General features: G+C 43.1%; 1 protein-coding gene across 1 annotated transcript in view; it reads left to right on the top strand.

Annotated features, from left to right (window-relative positions):
- LOC126106277 (zinc finger protein 436-like) overlaps positions 1-20,620 on the top strand; it is an 84,537-nt gene that overhangs the window by 17,027 nt on the left and 46,890 nt on the right. The window lies entirely within an intron of this gene.

Below are 20,620 nucleotides of genomic sequence, written 5' to 3' on the forward strand. Positions count from 1 at the left end.
CTTTCACATGTTCAGGTTGGTTCAATGAATTAAGAACCAATTGTGTAGTCCCCAGGTTTGTACAATGAAGTAAGGACCAATCACATAGTCTAATAATCCTACATCAGATATTCACACTCGACTACCTCTGATGTTCAACATGTGAAGATTCTCAGTGGCCAAATAATGTGTGTTTATTACATTCAGCAACAAGATTTGTGATGGTAGCTTTATGAGCATAGAGAATTCTTTCAAGAAAAAATCTATTTCCCTAATGTCGGATCAGAACTGTGTGGCACAGCATCTTCTGAAATCTCGCTGGTTAATCTGCAGCTGAAGTTAGTGACACAGTATCTGCAGGTGCTATTTGCGTGCAAAATGTGTACAACACTGGGTTGATTTATTCCAGAGGCATTTCTAAATTCTCTGGAGCTAACCTGTGGATGAGTATTAATTCATAGTATGAAAGCTTTCACGATTGGATGACATATCTTCTGGTAAACCTTCCGGGATGTAAGGATAAGTTTCATGGACCACGACCTTACATCTCGGAAGGTTTACCAGAAGATATGAGTATTAATTGCCAGAACATCTATTTCGTTTACTCTGCTCATTGCAATACTGCACCCTACCCTGTGTGTTGTATTCTGGTGCCCTTCCAATAAAATTGTTTTGCTTACTTACTGAATTATCATTCTTGTTGGACTTGTGCATATGTCATTAGTTCTCTTCACGGTCCTTGTGTTCTGCATAAAGAAGTAGAATATTTAGTTTATCTTGATTTGTGAAAGACATTTATTTTTTCAGCTAACTGGGATTTGGCACAAATGAAAACACGAACAGAATGAAAGTTACGTTTCCTGTGTGCTCCCTTTCATACTGGTTTTGATGCGGTTCAACACATTTTTACCTACGAATTTGATTAAGAAATATTTTGGATATGAAATCACGAATTCAAAATAGACCATGCCTAAGTTCTAGCAAGTATTTTAATTACTCTGAAAGTGATGATTGGATTTTGAAGAGTGAAATGCCATTGAATTTCTCTCTTTCAGGATTATGATATTAATAGCAGAAATTACTATGGTTTAATTTGAAAAGCAAGGTTGATACCAATATATCTGTAATTAAAATGGCTATGAAAATGGACTGCACGTTGAGGTTAACAGCTCAGCTTAATCAATCTGTATATTAGTAGAAAAGCAGCTACTTTGTGAACAAGAATGCTACTCCTCTTCTTACATTATTCAGTGGCAATCGTCATCTAGTAATTCAAATTACAACTTAACAAGAAACACTGTTGTTATCCCCAGGTTCCTCAAGATTCTTTCGTGAATTCACGTGTGACGCACACTGGACCTCAAGCTATTGCAGCCCATTCTTCCTTCCCGCGCTACAATTCCTTCCCTGCTGTCTCCTCCTTCCCCTCTCTCGGTGGTCTTATGTTGACCTGGCTATCCACCTGGTTTCCTGTATAGCTCATGGTTTTGTTCCCCTTGCCTTTTCTCTTCCATGCTTCCTTTTTGGCATTTTTGATCCCTCTTTGGGGTTTGACTCCCACTTCTAAATTTCCTCTCTGCAGTGTGGGCCACTTGGAGAACAACTTCCTCCCTAGCATCTACAACATGGATTCCTCTCCCCCCTGTCCTTCCTCTCTTCCTTCCCTGTCGTAGCCTCCCCCTGCCCCGCTAGCTCACCAGCCTGTGTAGCCAGTCCGTGCGGTAGGGCAGTTATGTCCCCATCTGACTGAACCCCGTAATAACATAGGTATCACACTTCTGATACCTCAGCTGTTGCCTCCCCATGTATGCCTAAAGTTCGCCTCATGTAGGACGGTGGTCCTATTTTCAGCTGTTCTGCACATCCCCAACCATTAACTGCTACCGGCCAATAAAATTCATTCTCTCTCCCAGGGCTAGCCGTGAGATACAAACTGGACTGCGAGAATCTCTCTCCCGCCTGCTGCGCTATTGCCTTATTTCGCGACAATGCAGTTTCATGCACGGAGCGACTGAATTATTCATTCAGATGTCAATTTTACTTTCTTGTAGCATTATAGCTGTGAATGTGTATCTGTAAAATGAATGTCAGATGATGGCAATACATTTGAAGTATCTGACAAACAACTTTAATTAAATTGCACGGCTGTGGTGTATCATTTTAGTTATGTGACCGGGTTCACGATTTCTTGTCCAAGGTCACAGTTTATAGTAATTGACGGAAAATCGTGGAATAAAACAGCACTGATACCTGGCTTTTGCAAGGAAGGCTCGTAGGCCTCCTGCTGTTCCTGAGCTAATAAACGATTTAGGCGATAATCTGAGCAGGCCTCTCTGCCTTTTGGCAGATGATGCTGTGATTTACCATCTTATAAAGTCATCAGATGATTGAAACAAATTACAAAATGATTTAGGCAATCTATCTGTATGGTGAGAAAAGTGGCAATTGACTCTTAATAATGAAAAATCCACACGAGTACTAATCCGTTGAATTGCAGTTTACAGGATAAAACACAAATATAAAGGCTGTAAATTTAACTGAATACTTAAGGATTACAATTACGAATAACATGAATTTTAACAATCACGTGGATAATGCAGTGAGGAAATCAAAGCAAAGACTGCAATTAATTGGTAGAACACTTAGAAAATGCAACAGGTCTACTAAAGAGTCTACTTACACCATGCTTTTCTGCCCTCTTCTGGAGTACTGTTGTCCGGTGTGGGATCCACAGCAAATAGGAATGATCAAAAAAATTCAAAGAAGGGCAGCTCATTTTGTATTACTGCGAACTGTGGTGGCAGTCATCAAAACAAAGGCATTTTTCATTGTGGCAGGATCTTCTCTTGAAATTTCAGACGCCAACTTTCTCTACAGAGTGGCGGCCACCCACATATGGAGGAATGATCATCATAATAAAACAAGAGGAATAAGAGCTCACACAGAAAGACTAAAGTGTTCATGTTTACTGCGCACAGTGTGAGAGTAGAACGGTAGAGAAATAGCTCGAGGGTGGTTACATAACTCCTCTGCCTGGTACTTAATTCTGAATTGCAGGTAATCATGTAGATGCAGATGTAGATGCTTCACAAGCAGACATGGAGGTTTATTTCCTGCATTTGTAACTTTTTCAGATATGAATCTGAAATCGAGACTTCTATTATGGACATTTTGAAGTCTCAAGAACGAACTGCAGAAGCATGTGTCGGCAAGATAACAGTACAGAGAATAGTAAACAAAAGTCTCATAGCTGTAGAAACCACAGGAAAATTTGTGTTCATGTTACCTGAAAAGCGTTGAAATTGCAATATACCTGTAACACAAATAGATGGTTTTGGCAACAATATTTTAAAGCACTCCGTGTTTGAAATGTTTATAAAAAGGGAATACCTGTTATCACAAAAATTTGTTACAATTATGCATGTGTGAATTGGCTTCGAAGGTAGTGCTTCATCAGTGCAAACAATATTAAAATATATTGGTTTCAAAAATGTTAAGAAGAGAGTTTTTAATTGAAAGAAGTGACACAGAAGCAGCATGAACCACTTGCCTTATAAAGATGTATGATACAAGAGGAGGAGGTAGTTCTGCAGTGTGTTACCTTGATGAAATGTGGGTGAATCAGAATCGTACAGTAAATATCTCCTGGTAAACGAGTGATGGTATTGGCAGTTTTAAAGTTTCTAAAGGAAAAGCTTCTCAGATATTTATTCTGCATGCTGGCTCTTCTTCTGATTTCGTTCCTGAGAGTAAACTTGTATTTAACTGTAAGAAAAACAGTAGTGACTACCATTTGGAAATGAATGCTGTCACTTTCAAGAAGTGGTTCACTGAACAATTCTTGCAATACCTTGCTTTGAAGTCAGTCATTGTAGTTACCATGCCAATTGTCATTCAGCTGTTACAGAGAAAAGGCTAGGTACGAGCACCAGGAAAGGAGATATTGTGCTCTGGCTGAAAAAATATTCCGGACAATATAAGACAGACTCGTGGTGAACCCCCTGAAGCTGGTTAAATGAATGTGGTCCACAGTTATGCGTTTACCCTCATATCACTGTGAGTATAACCCGACAGAATTTATTTGCGCACAGGTTACAATCTATGTTGGGGGGAAAAAATACATTCAAGGTAACAGACACTGAAATACTTGTGCTTGAAGAAATAGACAGCATCCCCTTCAGTGTGGCTACAATTTGTGTGACACGCTGAAAAGTTTCAGAAATAACACTTGGACAGGGAGGTGAAGGTCGATAACAGCCGTGAACATGCCTTCCTAAATTTACAATTAGATGGTTCGGACACGGACTCAGATAGCACATGGGTCATTCCATGTCAGTTCAACCAGGGGCTCCAGCTCATAGTCTCAGATCTGACTGAAATTCAGTACACTAATTCTACCATGTGTGGAACACTCATGTACAAAGTATTAGTTTCCCCTGCCAATTAGTTCCAGAATTATGACTTGTGAAACAAGGTGGCATGACCTGGAAATATGCAACCCACATCTGGCAATCTATCTTCAGACCCAACTTCAGGTCTTAATAACTTTGGAACTATTCCACACAATCCAGTGAAATTTTTTCAACCCAGTAACACCCATTTAGAGAACACACTCCATGAATCAAAATACCAACAACATATTTCTGAGGGAAAATAAAAATTCCAAAATGTGATTAAAAAAAATGTAATATGTTAGAAGGTACATATTGTAGGTGCCCTCTATGCCAAATATAATTCACTCAAAAAGGGTATAATTCTTTTTTTAGTAAGCTTAATGTGTGCTAAACACACACAGAACTCATCAGTCACAAAAACTGAGTTACATGCACATGAAAATACAAAAATTTGTAAAATTACCTGAAAAACATGGATTTTCTAAGTCTGGTAGCGCAAAAGGGACAAGTGGTATCCAAGCCAAATTTCACACAGTGCATAAGTAGACCATAATCTCAAAATTTCAGCATGTTATTGCAAGACATTTGTGTACATTGGAAGTTGACAGATGTATTTGGTGTTGGGGCCATTGTTCCACAACACAGTTTTGTAAAAAGATATCGTAAACTGTTTTGCCTCTTCTTATCCTCTCCCACAACTGTTTAATCACTAAGCAACAACATATAGACAGATTAACACAACCTATCATTTATGTTTACTGCACCTTAACTGCTAAAAACCAGTCGATTGTGCTTCGAACAGAAGTTCTCTCACACTTTAGCTACTGTACTCTGTACATTGAGTGGCAAATTGTACTGTCTTCCTGACACTGTGGTAGGAACTGGAACTGTCATAAGAATATCTTCAAAAGGAATCCAACACCTGTCTGCCAAACGTGGCCAATAAAATGATCTTGCTGGTCCTGCTGGTGCTATGAAGTTCACAAATACATCACCTCCTGCTTCGCAGCACTCTGCAACCCATCCTAAGTACGATTTGTCATCATAAACAGCAATAACATAGCAACCTGGTTGTATGTTGCTGCTTTTGCTTCTGAATCCTGAGTCAGACACACTGTGAAGACACATGTTGTGCATGAACCTATAGTTATAACCGGACAGTCTGCTCATCTGCACATTGTCAGAGTCCGCTGGAGAGAAGTGATGATGGCTCCTTGTGTTTTAACGTGTTCTAGTCTGCTTTTTAGCAACTCTTCGACTGATTTCACCTCATCTTTCGAAACATAGAATGATTGTATGCCAGAGATATTTTTCTGTACCCAGGTAAATAATTGAAGACCTTCTGTAGGGTGCTGCAGACTAGCTCGTGATGCCATGCGCTTAACGGTAGCACCAATACCATCACATACATTTTTACCATGACTTGTTGCGAAAAAATTCCATTCTGCGTGAATCTGAAAATCATGGTAATGCATGCATAAATTCTTGAGATTTTTACAGTTTTTGTACTAACTATCTGCTCCATCACTGAAGTATTTTGCAAAATGTATGTGAGGCAGCTTGTTTTTCACACATGCCATGACAGTGCGAATGTGGGCGTGAACTGCAATGGCATCATGAATTAAACAGTCACTACAAACGCACAGGTTCGTGACACACACATCACCTGATTCACCTCTATAGTAAATCGCAAATGGCTGGAGAGTTGCTTGACTGTTAGCCCAATGATATCCTTGGATGGCATCTTGAACTATAAATGCATAATTCTCAGAAAAGTCTAGTATTACTATAATTTCATCTTGTTTCAAATTATTCTTACAAAACTGGAGATAAGCCGATTGTGCTGTTGCTGTGAAGCTGTGTGTGGTCAGTTTGTCTGTTTTTTGACAACACAGTTAAACAAAATCTTCCACTGTACTTTGCTTTGTTTAAAGACTTGTGTGATCCATGTGTGTCCATTGTTTATAAGAAACAAGTTCATCATCATCATCTTCCATAAGGAGTTCACCATGCAGTTTGTTATTCATGTGTTCTGCAAGATTTGCCTTACCAGGACACTTTTCACACCTGTGTATCATGCACTGGTAGGAACTGATGTCGCACACTAGCAGCTTCATTGCACCTTTGTAATCCAGACCAGAATCCTTTATAGCAGGAAACATCAGCTTAGCATTTTGATGGGTCTCACATACACAAACATTGTGTGTGCCTCTTGCACTTACAGGCACAACCCATTTTGGCCGAAGATTGAAAAAAGACGATAAACCTACTTTGGTATTGGGATACTTTTCGTTGAATTCTACATATAGTTCTGATATGTTGCATAGCAACAGTCTTTTTTGCATCTGTACACGTACATTTCCCATTTTCACTGTTACATAGACTTTTTTTCCAGACATTATTTGGCTGTAGTCATTATTTTCATAAAACTCTGACACTAGCAACTCAATTGCTTACCCTGAGCCTGCTGAAGTTGTGGAAGCACTCCTTGGGTTGCTTTTATTTTCCTAGCTTGCTTTACCATATATGTAGAAACATTGAATTCCTTTGCAATGTAGTCAGTAGACCAGCTGGAAGGTGCAAGGGTAAGAATAACTACTTTTTTCTGGCATGTGGATATGGCACAATTTTGTCCAAATTGGAGCATTTCTGGCACGATTTCTGTTCCTTCCACCATTAGTGTGTCAGGTATTTTGTGTTTTAATTCCATTTGAGCTTTCGTGTAGTTTTCTTCTACCATAGCTGGGCCTGTCTCTTTTCCCAACTTTGTGTGTCTTCATGGGAGACAAACCAAGAGCAGTCACTGAAGTATTTAATTGCTCATCCGCTGTGGTTGTAGGTGGCTGATACTCTTCGTCACTGTCATGTAAATTATCAGAATATTCTTCATTTTTTTAGCAGTGTAACACATCTGGAACATAACTTTTGTCCTGGTTTCATGTTAAGTCCCATGCACTGATTCGCTTTCAATACTAATTTTATATAAATTTCTCTGAGGCTACACTTCACTGTCTTCTTATGAATCCGAAATGGATCAAAACAACTTCTTTGTAGGAAAGAATACTTATCCATAAACACTTTCATATGATGATAACAAACACTAAAGTTTCCTGGAACTGTACTTTTGTTCCCACAGGGTGTATCCCGTTTCTCCATAGCAGCAAATCTTGGTCCGATTCATCCAGATCATACAGTACAAAGCGAATGCCACATTTTGTTCCACATGTTGTTTTATGACATTCAGATGCTTGTGCTCTACCAATACTGCAACTTGTTTTAACAAAAGCACCACTAGTACACTCTTCTGCCTCCATACTGACTTTCCACAACAGTACTGACCAGTCTGAACTAGAATCTTAAAAACATGAGTAACCTGTAATTGTTGCTCGTTTCCTTTGTTGTTCCTGCCTAACAATGACTCATTCTGTCCCTGAAAACTAACATTGTTTAACTTTCTGTTGCCTAATGGTTCCCAATAATTGCTGCAGCTTTATCTGAAACAAGCTGTCTGCATCATCACTATTACTTGCTAAATCGTGTTAAAATAAACGTAACCAAATACATCTCTGTCAACTCTTATTGTACACAAATACCTTTCAATAACAAGTTGAAATTTTGCCACATATTATATTATAGTCTACTTATGCAGTGTTTGAAATTTGGCTTGGATATCACTTGTCCCTTTTGTGCTACCACACTTAGAAGATCCATGTTTTTTAGGTAATTTTTCCAATTTTTCTATTTTTGTGTGCATGTAACTCTGTTTGTGTGACTGATATGGGCAAGATGAGTTCTGTTTGTGTTTAGGCCACATTGAGCTTACCACAAAAAATTTATACCCTTTTTGAGTGAATTATATTTGGTATAGAGGGCACCTACAATATGTATCTTTTAACATATTACATTTTTTAATCACATTTTGGAATTTTTTATTTTCCCTCAGAAATGTATTGTTGGTGTTTTGATTCATAGAGTGTGTTCTCTAAGTGGATGGTACTGGGTTGTAAAAATTTCACTGGACTGTGCGGAGTAGTTCCAAAGTTATTAAGACCTGAAGTTGGGTCTGAAGATAGATTGCCAGATGTGGGTTGCAACTTGAGAGTCAAACCACCTTCTTTCACAAGCCATAATTCTGCAACTAATTGGCAGGGGAACTTAAAATTTTGTACATGAGTGTTCCACACTTGGTAGCATTGGTGTGCTAAATTTCAGCCAAATCTGAGACTATGAGCTGCAACATTTTCTCAAATTGGTTGAATTAACATGGAATGACCCACATGATGATATGATGTAGACTTTGAAGAGGAGTAAAGTAATAACTTTTCTTGGTTTTAAAGACTCATGGTTTAACAATATTTTGTGAACGTATCAGAATGCATACAAAGAACATAAGGATTTCCTAGCTTTTATTATTAGAAATATGTAGCCTATGACACAAACAGACTATAATGTTCAACACATTGGCCAATGAGAAATTAAGCTTTTCCCAGTGTGTTGTGTGCTCTAATTACTCACGAGAATGCAGCCAGATAAATTTGTCAAAAACTCTAATATTTGCACAAGTAAATCCCAGTCATTTTCAAGGCACAAATTGGAAAATGTCTTAAAATGAAAGGGACAGTTACCTTTGGAGATATCAGTGGTTGTCAACATTATTGGTCAGCATTTGGTAGAGTTATTCACAGAAGACAGTTAATTGTTTGCTTGTTTAGTGGATCATAAATGCATTCTCCCACTATAACATCGTAAGAATTAGTTTAAACTCATAATGCCTGTCGTCACAAAAAATTATGAGAACATACCGATGATTTTTATGATAGTCTTTTGCACTAGTCTGTGCCTCCAGTAATTCTTTTTTACGCATAGTGAGTTACACTGAACTGCACTGAAATGAAATGCACCCACATACATGCGTTAATATATATATTTAAAAAAAGTAGATGGAGTAGAAGCAGTTATCAAACAAATATAATAATTTCAGTTTGAGTTTGAACTTAGTTTGTTGTGAATTCCACTTTTATTTATAATGTAGCCCAAATTGCAATAAATGGCAATTATTGCAACAATTTTTGATGACCTTGTCGCTAGATAGTTGTCGTTTTGAGGAAAAATTGTTCTTGAAGTCTTCACTTAGCTACATCCGCTGTTCCGACGTCACACAGACGATTGCAGTAGACACAACCTCAAGACGTCAAGCAAGATTTCTCTCCTGTAGACGACTGATTGAAATCGATTTTAAAATGTATTATTCTCTCACAGATTTTAACATAAAATACGATTTACTGAATGCAAATGAACCTGGTTGTTGTCCGCAGCAACACAATTGGCAATGCGGACTTTGTTTGCCTGCTCTCTGCTGCCACACATGACCAGACCTCTCCCCTCCTATCTCTCCGCGTCTGCGTGGAAGCGTGGTCATACGTGAGACAGACTATAGGAGAGGTTGGTTAGCACTGCGAAGCACTGGAACTTCGGCAACAGCCACTGTGCCAGACGGTGCTTCCTCGGTAGCACCCATGAAGAGAGCCCTTGATTGGAATGGGTGGTATCAGGGCAGATTCTTTGCACATGGGCATTAGTTCTGTCTTGTTTGGACTAGGATTGTAAAGTTTATGGGTCAGCTGCCCCTTCCATGCTGCTCCTCTTGTACCTAGTTCACTATCTTGGTTTCTGTTTAACCACTGGTGCCTTTCACACTAGCCCTGTCGATGACCTTCTACTTGATGCTGGGACCTCTCCATTTCAATGTACCCCCCCCCCCCCTCACCCCCCTCCCCCCCTCCCCCTCCCCCTCCCGGGGGCTCGCCACCCTTTGGCGGGTTTATGCTTGGCTTTTGGCTACCAGGAGGCCCCAGCCTTTGCAGCACTTTTTCCTTTCCGTGCTGTATGCCTGTCTTCTTGCTATTCTTTTTCCCTTGGGGAACACGTCTGGAGTATTATTGGGAATATTCTACATTCTGTCGCTGACCTGTGAACGGTCTACACTTTCCTTTTGGCTCCCTTTTTCCTTCTTTTTTCCCTCCTCCTCCCGTTCCTCTGCTTCGGCATTTGAGGATCCTCTTTTTCTTCTTGTTCCTCCCTGTGTGCTCCTGAAGGCCGGCCCATGTGTCTGACACGTACGAAGGTGACCGGGTAACGTGTAATTCCCAGCCCCGTGTCAACAGGTAGGGTTTGAACGTACCACCTGGTACGGGTCAGGTCCAGGGAGGGGTGATTACCTGAGCTGTAACCTTCCCAAATTGCCCATCGGCCCCTCCATCAGGTGTCTGGGAGGTATGATCTGAGGTGTGAACAGTCACCTAAGACGTGCGCCCCCTCGTGAAGGGGGCCCCTACTCGAAGGAGCATGCCCTCAGACGCTGGCAATCGTGGGGGATTTCCTCATGACGAGTCAGTCGTCCTCTCTATCGATGTCGTCGAAACGTAAATGTAATGGGGCTACTGATTCGAAGACCCTTCCCGCTGCACTGCATTTCCTCGTGGTATCACATAATGAAGACGATCAGTCCTTTGCCACGGTCAATCCGTTTATTATTCAGAAAGGTGTTGATGCCGTTGCTGGCCCTGTGAAATCCTGCTCTCGTTTACAGAATGGCACTTTGCTTTTGGAGACAGCTTCTGATTTTCAAACACGACAACTACTTGCTGCCTCACTTCTTCATGGCTACCCCGTTCGTGTCGAGGTACGTAGAACTTTGAATTCTTCCCGCGGTGTAATTTTCATCGGGCCGCTTGACGGTCTAACCGAGGCTGAAATACAATCTTACCTCTCTGATCAGGGTGTCATTGCTGTCCATCGATAATGAAAAAGGTGGATTCTTCCTCGGTGCCCACCTGCACTCTTTTTCTCACCTTTGATAGGGTGGTGCTCCCATCCGAGATTAACGCAGGCTATGAAATCGTCACAGTCTGGCCGTACATTCCGAATCCGATGCACTGCTACCAGTGTCATCGGTTCAATCACACTAGAATGTCTTGTTGACACCCAACCACGTGCGTAACCTGTGGCAGTGATGCACACGAGGGTGAATGTCCGCTTCCTTCTCCCTGCTGTATTATCAGCAATAGTGGCCGTGCCGCATCCTCCCGGGGTTGTCACTTGTATGTAGATGAGCGGGATGTTCGAGAGATTCTGGTAAAGGAGAAAAGTACCTTACCCAGTAGCTCACAAGCTACTGGCTAGTCACAAACCCTGTGTTCTCCCATCTGGCACTTACAGTTCAGTTCTCATTACCCCTCGCTCCACAAAAGATGTGGCCACACAGTCGTGTGACCTCAAATTTGGCTCTGAGATTGTGAAGTCTCCCACTGTCGAGGTAGCGTCGCTCTTCCCCTGTCCCGCTGTGCGAAAAACTGTATGAATTTCTGGCAGCGCAAATGGTTTCTACCACCAGCTCTACATCTTGGGCCTGTTGCCCTTCCATTTGTTGACACTATGAAATTCCTGGGGCTCATGCTCTATAGGCAACTCTCTTGGTCCTCCCGTGCCTCTTACCTGGAAGCCCGCTGTACACAGTCCCTCAGTGTCCTACATGTCTTCGATGGTACTTCTTGGGATGCTGATTGAACCACCCTCCTCCATTTGTACCTGTCCCTTGTCCATTCAAAACTCGACTACGGATGCTTTGTTTAGGCATCTGCACACCCTTCCTTTTTACGTCATCTCAACACTATCAGTCATCATAGCATCCATTTGACCTCGGGCGCCTTTAACACCAGCCTGGTTGAGAGTCTGTATACTGAAGCTGCTGAACTACCACTGTCCTACCACCGTGACTGCCTCCTCAGCAAGTATGGATGCCGTTTGTCTGTCATGCGTGGCCACCCGTCCTATGCCTCCTCCTTTGAGGATTACTTACATCGTTAGTATGGGGCTCATCCTTCTTCTCTGTTATCTCCTGGAGTCCGCTTTCGCCATTTGCTACGGAGGCGTAACTTCACGCTATCTGCTACAGTGGATGTAAACCTGCTACAGTGGATGTAAACCCTTCACCACCTTGGCTTTGTAGAGCAGCCCATGTTAACCTTGGCCTTCATTCACTTCCTAAGGACACTACTCCAGCCTTGGTCTATCGCCTTCAGTTTTGTGACCTTTGTATGGAACTTAGCGATAGTACCTTTGTATACACTGATGGCTGTCGACCTGACTGCGGGGTTGGGTGTGGCATCGTCATTGGCATCCGTGTCCTTCAATATCGGTTTCTGGCCCACTCCTCAGTATTTACAGCCGAGCTCTTCGCCTTGTCTCAGGCCACAGAGTACATTCGGCGACACAGCCTTCCCAATTCTGTCCTGTGCTCAGGCTCACTCAGCGCCCTCCAAAGTCTCTGTGCGCTGCACACTGCTCGTCCCTTAGTGCAGCGGGTCCAGGAAAACTGTCACTTCCTCATTCTTGGTGGAGCCAATGTCGTGTTTCTGTGGCTCCCTGGTCATGTCGGCCTGCCAAGAAACGAGGCCGCTGGTGCTGCTGCTGAGGCGGCATTCCTCGTACCTCAGCCCGCGAGTACCTTTATTCCCTCTGATGATCTCCGTGTTGCCGTCTGTCAGGAGGTGATGTCCCTTTGGCATCCGCAGTGGTCCTCCTCCATTCACGGGAGTAAGCTTTGGCTTATTAAGCATCTCCCAGCACCTTGGACGACCTCCTCTCATCCCTCCCACCAGGACAGATTATTTTAACTTGGCTGTGTATTGGGCATTGCCTTTTTAGCCATAGTCATTTGCTCAGTGGAGCTGCTCCACCACTTTGTACGCATTGCACCCAAATTTTAACTATCTGCCTCTTCCTGCTGGAATGTCTTTTTTTTTTTTTTTTTTTACGTTCGAGATTGGGTTTGCCAGCCGTTTTAGCGAATGACGTGTGGGCTGTCGACCGCGATTTACTTTTTATCTGCCTAAACAATATGGCGAAGGCCATTTAATTTTTAGTTTTTGACCTCCTTTTTTGTATGGTGTTTTTTAGCCCTTTTTCCACATGCCTTCTTTAGCTGTCTTCTATTCTGTCCATTAGGACTGACATATAATTGTTTCTCTTGTCTCTGTGTTTGTGTTCGCTAGTTTTGACTTGGGTGTCTGACCCCAGTTACTTTTTGTGCCCTAAAACCAAAAAAAACAAACATTTCAGTTTAGGTGTCCCAACTCAAGGTTTCCTACGCCATCACTGTCCACTCTTTCCCTGTTCACCTCTTCTATTCTATTCTTTTCACACCTCGGGCTGTCGTACTCCCAGTGCCCGTCCTCAGGTGGGTTTAGCAGTTGGCTTGTGCTTTGCTTCTCTCCACCATGACTGCCATCTCCCCTCTTATTCCTCTTCTCCGTGTTCTTTCCCAACCCTGCCCCTCCACTCCCTTGGTTAGTTCCTCAGTCATGGATTCGGGCGGACCTCTTCCGGAGTCCAAAAGTGTCCGTCACTCTGATGGTGTGTCCATTGTTTGTTTCAAGTGCTCTTACAAGAGTTTCAGGATGCCATTGTTTTTTACACCAATGGCTCTGAATCCGTTGATCATTTGGGATATGCCTCCACATCTTCTGTTGGTGCAGAACACCAACCTCTTGCCTGTCACGTGGGGGGTATTTACTGCAGAATTGATGGCCGCCTATCGGACTTCTACTTTTGCCGCTGTTAGAGCCTCTCCTCCTCCTCCTCCTCCTCCTCCTCCTCCTCCTCCTCCTAACCCAGTCCTGTCCTCTCTCTTCTTCCCCTCCCCTGTGGTTCCCACGTCCTCTCCGCCGGGTGCCATTCCCCACTCCCCGGTTGAAGAAATTTTCTTAAAATAGAGGGCAAATGGGTTGACATATGAGCTGCTACCATCTTGTCTGAATACAAAACACAATCTACTAAAATGTGGTGTTTTGTAATCTGCATAGCAAAAGCACCACACGTGAAAATACTTCAGGACAGAAGAGCATACATGAGCTGGGATGATAAGCAAACCTTTCCACTCCAGTGGATTGTAGTTCCTTTTATACAGTGCTTCGTTTATTAGTCAGAATTCTCATTTGGTTGGTTACTCTTTCTTCAAGGCTTGTACGAGGCATGTTTTTTAAGTAAGTACCGTTTTGCCACACTGTGGCCGCAGCACTGTTGTCGGCATTCTGCCCATGCACACTGGGTACCTACATCTGTTGTCTACGCACTGTTGCCATTACAGTCTGATTCTTCCTTGTTTACGTTGTGTCTTGAGTGTTTAAGAGGCCTCCGATAATCGTGAGTCCTGCCGACTGTGAAGTACGGGCTGTTATAAGATTCCTTTGTGCTAAAGGCCTAAAAGCAATTGATATTCATTGTGAGCTCTTTGCAGTTTACAGAGAAAGCATTATGAGTGATGGAATGATAAGAAAGTGGGTGAGAGCATTTAAAGATGACCGCACAAATGTGCGTGATGAACAATGGAGTGGGTATCCTTTGGTCGTTAATGAAAGTTTGGTGCAGGAAGTGGACAATAAAGTGAGAGAAAACAGACGCTTTATGATTTCCTCCTTGCGGATTTGTATTCCCATTGTACAATGCTAGGATTGGAGAAAAGACACAATCAAAAGTATGTCCAGGATCTGTGCTGCGACGGATGGGAAAGGAGATGCTGTGGAGGCTGTGAGTGGCTGCTCGTATTAGTGTTTTGGGGGGGAGGGAGGGGGGCAGAAGTGGAAGAAATCGAGCACAGTTTCTTACGAAACAAGACACAAAGCCATTGGAAAAGTGTGTTTATTCATCACTGAATACCCTAGTGCTACCATTTCGTAATATGTACCTACTGTATACAGTGCAAAACCAAGAGTGCATAGTTTGTATGAGACTCATTCATATTATTTTACTGTCTGGCAGATAATGTTCACATGCAGGTAAATACTTTAATAGTGAATTGATGGTACAACACTGCTGGAAGCATGTGGAACTTGGAAGAGTTGTCTGGAATTTTCAGTTGCGAGGAGAGTAGCAGTGAATGGTGAACTAATTCTGAGAGTACAGTAAAAGTGTCCCTGGGTACACCTGCTACTAGTCAGTATTCATTATATGTCACGGCCTTCCCCCCTCCCCCTCGTCCCCCCACTTGCAGAGCGCACCCTTGCATTGAAACAATGCCTATATGCAAGCAAGTGCATAACACTGAAATACAAAGTAGACAAACTAGATGTATTAGAGAGAAAAACAATGTAGATCTAATAAGAAACACACGAAGCTAATAATTAAGCAGTGGCCAAATAAATTGCCTAAAAAAGTATTTGACCACCCTCGCAACTTGTCCAGTCTATCAGCGCACCCTGAAGGGCATTTCCTGTTAGGTAGAGTGTGCATTGTTGCTTTGCTACAAGTATCACTGTTTAAGAACAAAGAGAAAAAAGTAAGTCTATATATAAAACATACTTAAGGTCCCTGTAAACAATTAAAAATTTTGACAAATTTTACTGTGTTTGCCAAATATTTGGCTATATGGTGGTGCTTAGTGTGTTTGTCAAACATAGAGCATGTTTGACATGTTCGCAAGAAATTTTGGTTGACAAAAAATTTGACAAGATGGCAGACATTGTTTATATTGATGTTTTGCTACATATGTTTAATTAAAAATATTTTTATTACAATTTATCTCACTGTATTGTGGGTTCCCACAACTATAGATACTATGATCAAGGCTAGAAACAAAATATTGCTGGCAGTTACCAAAATGGTAGTGGTGTCACATCTTGCCCAGCCATACATTACACAGGAAGAGGTATGCATAATATACAAGTGGGAGTCCAATAAAATAAAAAAAAAAAAAAAATTGAGATTATCAGGTTCTTCCAAGGATAATGTAGACTATATGTTCCCAAGTTTCAGTATTTTAATGAGCTGTCGTTTGATAAGTGAATAGTGAAGAATAAGTTTTTCATACTTATTTTTCAATGAGAGGGTGAAGTAACTCTAAAATAGTTATTCAAAGTTTCACTGTCCATTCACAGAAAGTGATGTAAGCATCGGGTTCTGAATGTAAAATTTCCTTAACAGATTTTTGTGTGTGTATTTCTCTTTCAATTTAAACCATTCCCTGGGCCATTGTCTTGTTTTCATTTTCTTCTTCCTCTTCTTCCACTTATTTAAAAATGTCGCCAGAGTTAATGTTAGAGACACTTTATCTGCATTTCTAGCAATTCCCGGTAGTGTCAAAATACAGCATACATGACACAGCATTGCTTCAAAAGTGTAGTTAAACAGACAAACTTTGTTGATACATGTACAGGCTCCTTTGACAAATCTGTAGCTCGATAAGAGCAAATTCGATAGAAAAGTTTGATAGTTTACAAGGGCCTTTACAGGTCTAGTTTGACAGGGGAGACACGAGTAGTTGACTGTGGCCTTCTGGTAGAAACCACCCTGGTATTTGCCTGAAACAATTTAAGGGAAACGAGCGAGATGGCGCAGTGATTAGCACACTGGACTCGCATTCGGGAGGACGACGGTTCAATCCCGTCTCCGGCCATCCTGATTTAGGTTTTCCGTGATTTCCCTAAATCGCTTCAGGCAAATGCCGGGATGGTTCCTTTGAAAGGGCACGGCCGTTTTCCTTCCCCATCCTTCCCTCACCCGAGCTTGTGCTCCGTCTCTAATGACCTCGTTGTCGACGGGACGTTAAACACTAATCTCCTCCCCCCAATTTAAGGGAAACGTAGAAAATGTAAACCAGCATGGTCAGAGCCTATCAATTACAAGATCAGTCTTTTTAACTTCATCTGGTTTATATAGTGTACAATACTTCTTTATAAAGATACAATGTAATAATGTAAGAAACTAGTACTACAAGACATTCATTTATCAATCTGAGTCACTGCACTTTCTCCACGCAATGTCTACTAACATTGCGAACATGGTAAAGATGTTTAATTTTAATTTTGTGCATCACAACTTCTCTTATGACTGCCTTAAAAAGACAGCAGCTGAGTCGGCATCTCTCTGTAATAAGTGAGATACTGAGTTCAGAATGAGGATAAAACGTATGTGTAACCCATTGCAGAGATTTGGCCAAAATAATAATTATTATTGTTCAGGATGGTGACTGGGATGCAGGGAAAATGGAAGAGTTAGACAGTTGGGGATGACTGCAAGTTGCAAATTAGAAAAAAATTCTTGGCTTTATTGCAGTCTGAGGTTTACATTGGCGCACCCAGGACGGACATACTTATGCTATATATCAGTCATAGGCAGTAAGGGTGGATAGCCAAAAGTGAAAAGATAGTAGAAAGGAACAATAGTATCTGAAGGGCCAAGGCTGAATAGTAGACAGAGGTTCAGACAAAAATTAAGAGAGAGACAGGCAGACAGTATATTGGAATGCAAAAGAGGCAAGACCAGTGCACAAGATAGGAGTTATAGATAGCTTAAACCTAAATACAAGAGAGTGAAATTCAGAAGTCTCTCTCCACAGGCAGTTGTGGAAGGCAGTCACGTAGCATCTGTTCTGTTCCTCGTGATGCGTTACTATAAGCCCTGTATTCCCCTTAGACCTTGATCCATGAATTCAGTACCTATATAGTGACACGTGGAAGTGGGTTGAACAATTGGGTACTGAACGTAAGATTCCCCCCCCCCCCCCCCCCCCCCCCCCCCCTCTTGGGGCACGCCATTCTTTGGCGGGTTCTTGCTTGGCTTCCACGGGGCCCAAGCCTTTGCAGCGTCTTTTCCTTTCGGTGCTGCATATCTGCCCTCTTGCTATTCTTTTTCCTCTCCCTTGGGGAACATGTCTGGGGTGCTTTTGGGAATGTTCTACATTTTCTGTAGGTGACATACAAAGTCTCACCACTGTTTTTTGTTTCTTTTTTTTCTTTCTTTGTTCCCCTTGTCCTGTCCTTCCTCCGCTTCTCCTGTCCTTCCTCCGCTTTGGCATTTGATACTCCTCTTTCTCTTCTTCCTTCCTCCCTGTGTGCACCTGAAGGCTGGCCCATTTGTCTGCCATGTAACAAGAGACTGGGTAACACATAATTCCCTACCTCAGGTCAACAGGTAGGGTTCGCACATAACCCCTGGTACCACAGGCCGTGCCCAAGGAGGTGTGATTGCCTGAGCAGCTACCTTCCCAAATTGCCAGTTGGTCCCGCAGTCAGGTGTTCGGAGGTGTGACCTGAGGTGTGACCTGAGGTGTGAACAATTATCTAAGGCAGGTGCGCCCCCTTCCGCAGGGGGTCCACAGTTGAAAGGAACACACCATTGGAGATGCTGGCAGTCGTGTGAGATTCTCGTAATGAGCCAGTCATCTTCATAGTCAATGTCTATGAAACGGAATGAGGCAAACAATTCAAAGACCCTCCCAGCTGCACCATGATTCCTTGTGGTTTCATGTACTGAAGACAGTCAGTCCTACGCTACGATAAATCCGTTTATTGTTCAGAAAGGTGTTGATACAATTTCTGGCCCTGTTAAATCCTGCTCGATTACACAATGGCACTTTGCTTTTGGAGTTGACTACTGATCCTGAACCCCCCTGCGGGTTCGGGGGTAAGAATAGGCCCGCGGTATTCCTGCCTGTCGTAAGAGGCGACTAAAAGGAGTCTCAAATGTTTCGGCCTTATGTGATGGTACCCTCTCGGGTTTGACCTCCATCTTTCTAAATTATTCCGAAGAGCGAGCCAATTGGGGAAGGGCGCCTTACATGGTGCACTGTATCCGTCGTGCATTGAGACTGTTAGCCGGCTTTTTCGTCGTTGCAATGGTGTCCCGCTCGTTTTCCATCTCTTGGGCGAGGATACGTCCCTGGGTGCGATTACCACGCTGCACTCTGCAGTGTTGCTTTTACCTGCGACGACGACCTTGGACTTTCTTGCACCTAAGATCCAGCACGGTAGCCAGTCCGTTGTGGTGGGGCCGCCATGTACCCTGTTGGTTGTAGCCCCCTGACAACACAGGGATCGCTCTACTGATGCCTGCGCCGTTAACTCCCCACATATGCCAAGGAGTAGATGCCCATCTCCCTGGGGCATCAGGACTCCCGGCAATGGCCATCCTGCCAGGTGGGCCTCCACCAGCAGTCTCTAAGCGATGGAGGTCTAACCTCAATGCAGGAAATACAAACCACGATCATTTCCCTCCCTGGCCACTCCATGGGAGGAACGTATGGCAAAAGAAGGCAGTGGAGAATATTCACCCCGGTTCCTTGTGTGTACGCTAGTTGATGGGGAATCGTTTATGTCAACCAAGCCCCAGTTTTTTGTGGAGCATTTAGAGGACAAGTTCGGGGAGGTGGAGGGCTTGTCCAAAATGCGCTCTGGTTCTGTACTCATCCAAACAGCATCCTCTGCCCAGTCACGGAGGTTGCTCAATTGTGACAAGTTGGGGGATGTTTCTGTTAGCATCATGCTGCATAAGAGTCTCAACATGGTCCAGGGTATTATATTCCACAGGGATCTTCTTCTGCAGTCCGACGATGAACTACGTGCCAACCTAGAACGACGAGGTGTTCACTTCATCCGGCGCGTCCATCGGGGTCGGTGCCTTCATCTTGGCCTTCGAAGGTGATGTTTTACCCGAAAAGGTCAAGGTGATGGTTTACCGTTGTGATGTGAAGCCATATATCCCTCCTCCGATGCGGTGTTTTTAATGCTGGAAGTTCGGGCACATGTCATCTCGCTGTACTTCCGGCATCACATGTCGAGATTGTGGACGTCTTTCGCATCCCAATACTCCATGTGCTCCGCCTCCCATCTGTGTTAACTGCGGAGAACACCATTCCCCCTGCTCGCCGGACGTAGGATACTGCAGAAAGAAAGGAAGATAATGGAATATAAGACCCTGGACCGCCTGACCTACCCCAATGCTAGACGGAAATATGAGAGGCTCCATCCTGTGGCAATGACGTCAACCTACGCCGCTGCTGCAACGACGGTTCTCCCATCATCACGAATCGGCTCTAAGATCGGTCAGAATCCACCAGCCCCCTTGCTTGTGGGGGGCACTTCACAACCTGTTGCTCCTGATCCATCTACTTCAGGAGCAACACCCCCCCAACAATCGGGGACATCAGTTCCCCCTTCCCAGCCGGAGAAGCGTAAGACTTCTTCAGCTACTCTCGCAAGGAAGGGGTCCCATGGGGACCTCCCTTCGCAAGTTCCGACCAGCGGCACAGCAGACACCCGCAAGTGGCTCAAACGACCACCAGTCCCTGGTCGTAGGGCCTCACGGTCATCCTCCGTCCCTGAGACTGACCCTGTGAAGCCCTCCAAGCTTGCACCACCGAAGGCACAACGAGAGAAACAGAAACAGAAGAAAGTCCCCAAGAATACCAACAT

The sequence above is a fragment of the Schistocerca cancellata genome, chromosome 10 (genome assembly GCF_023864275.1).
Source record: "Schistocerca cancellata isolate TAMUIC-IGC-003103 chromosome 10, iqSchCanc2.1, whole genome shotgun sequence".
Taxonomy (NCBI): domain Eukaryota; kingdom Metazoa; phylum Arthropoda; class Insecta; order Orthoptera; family Acrididae; genus Schistocerca; species Schistocerca cancellata.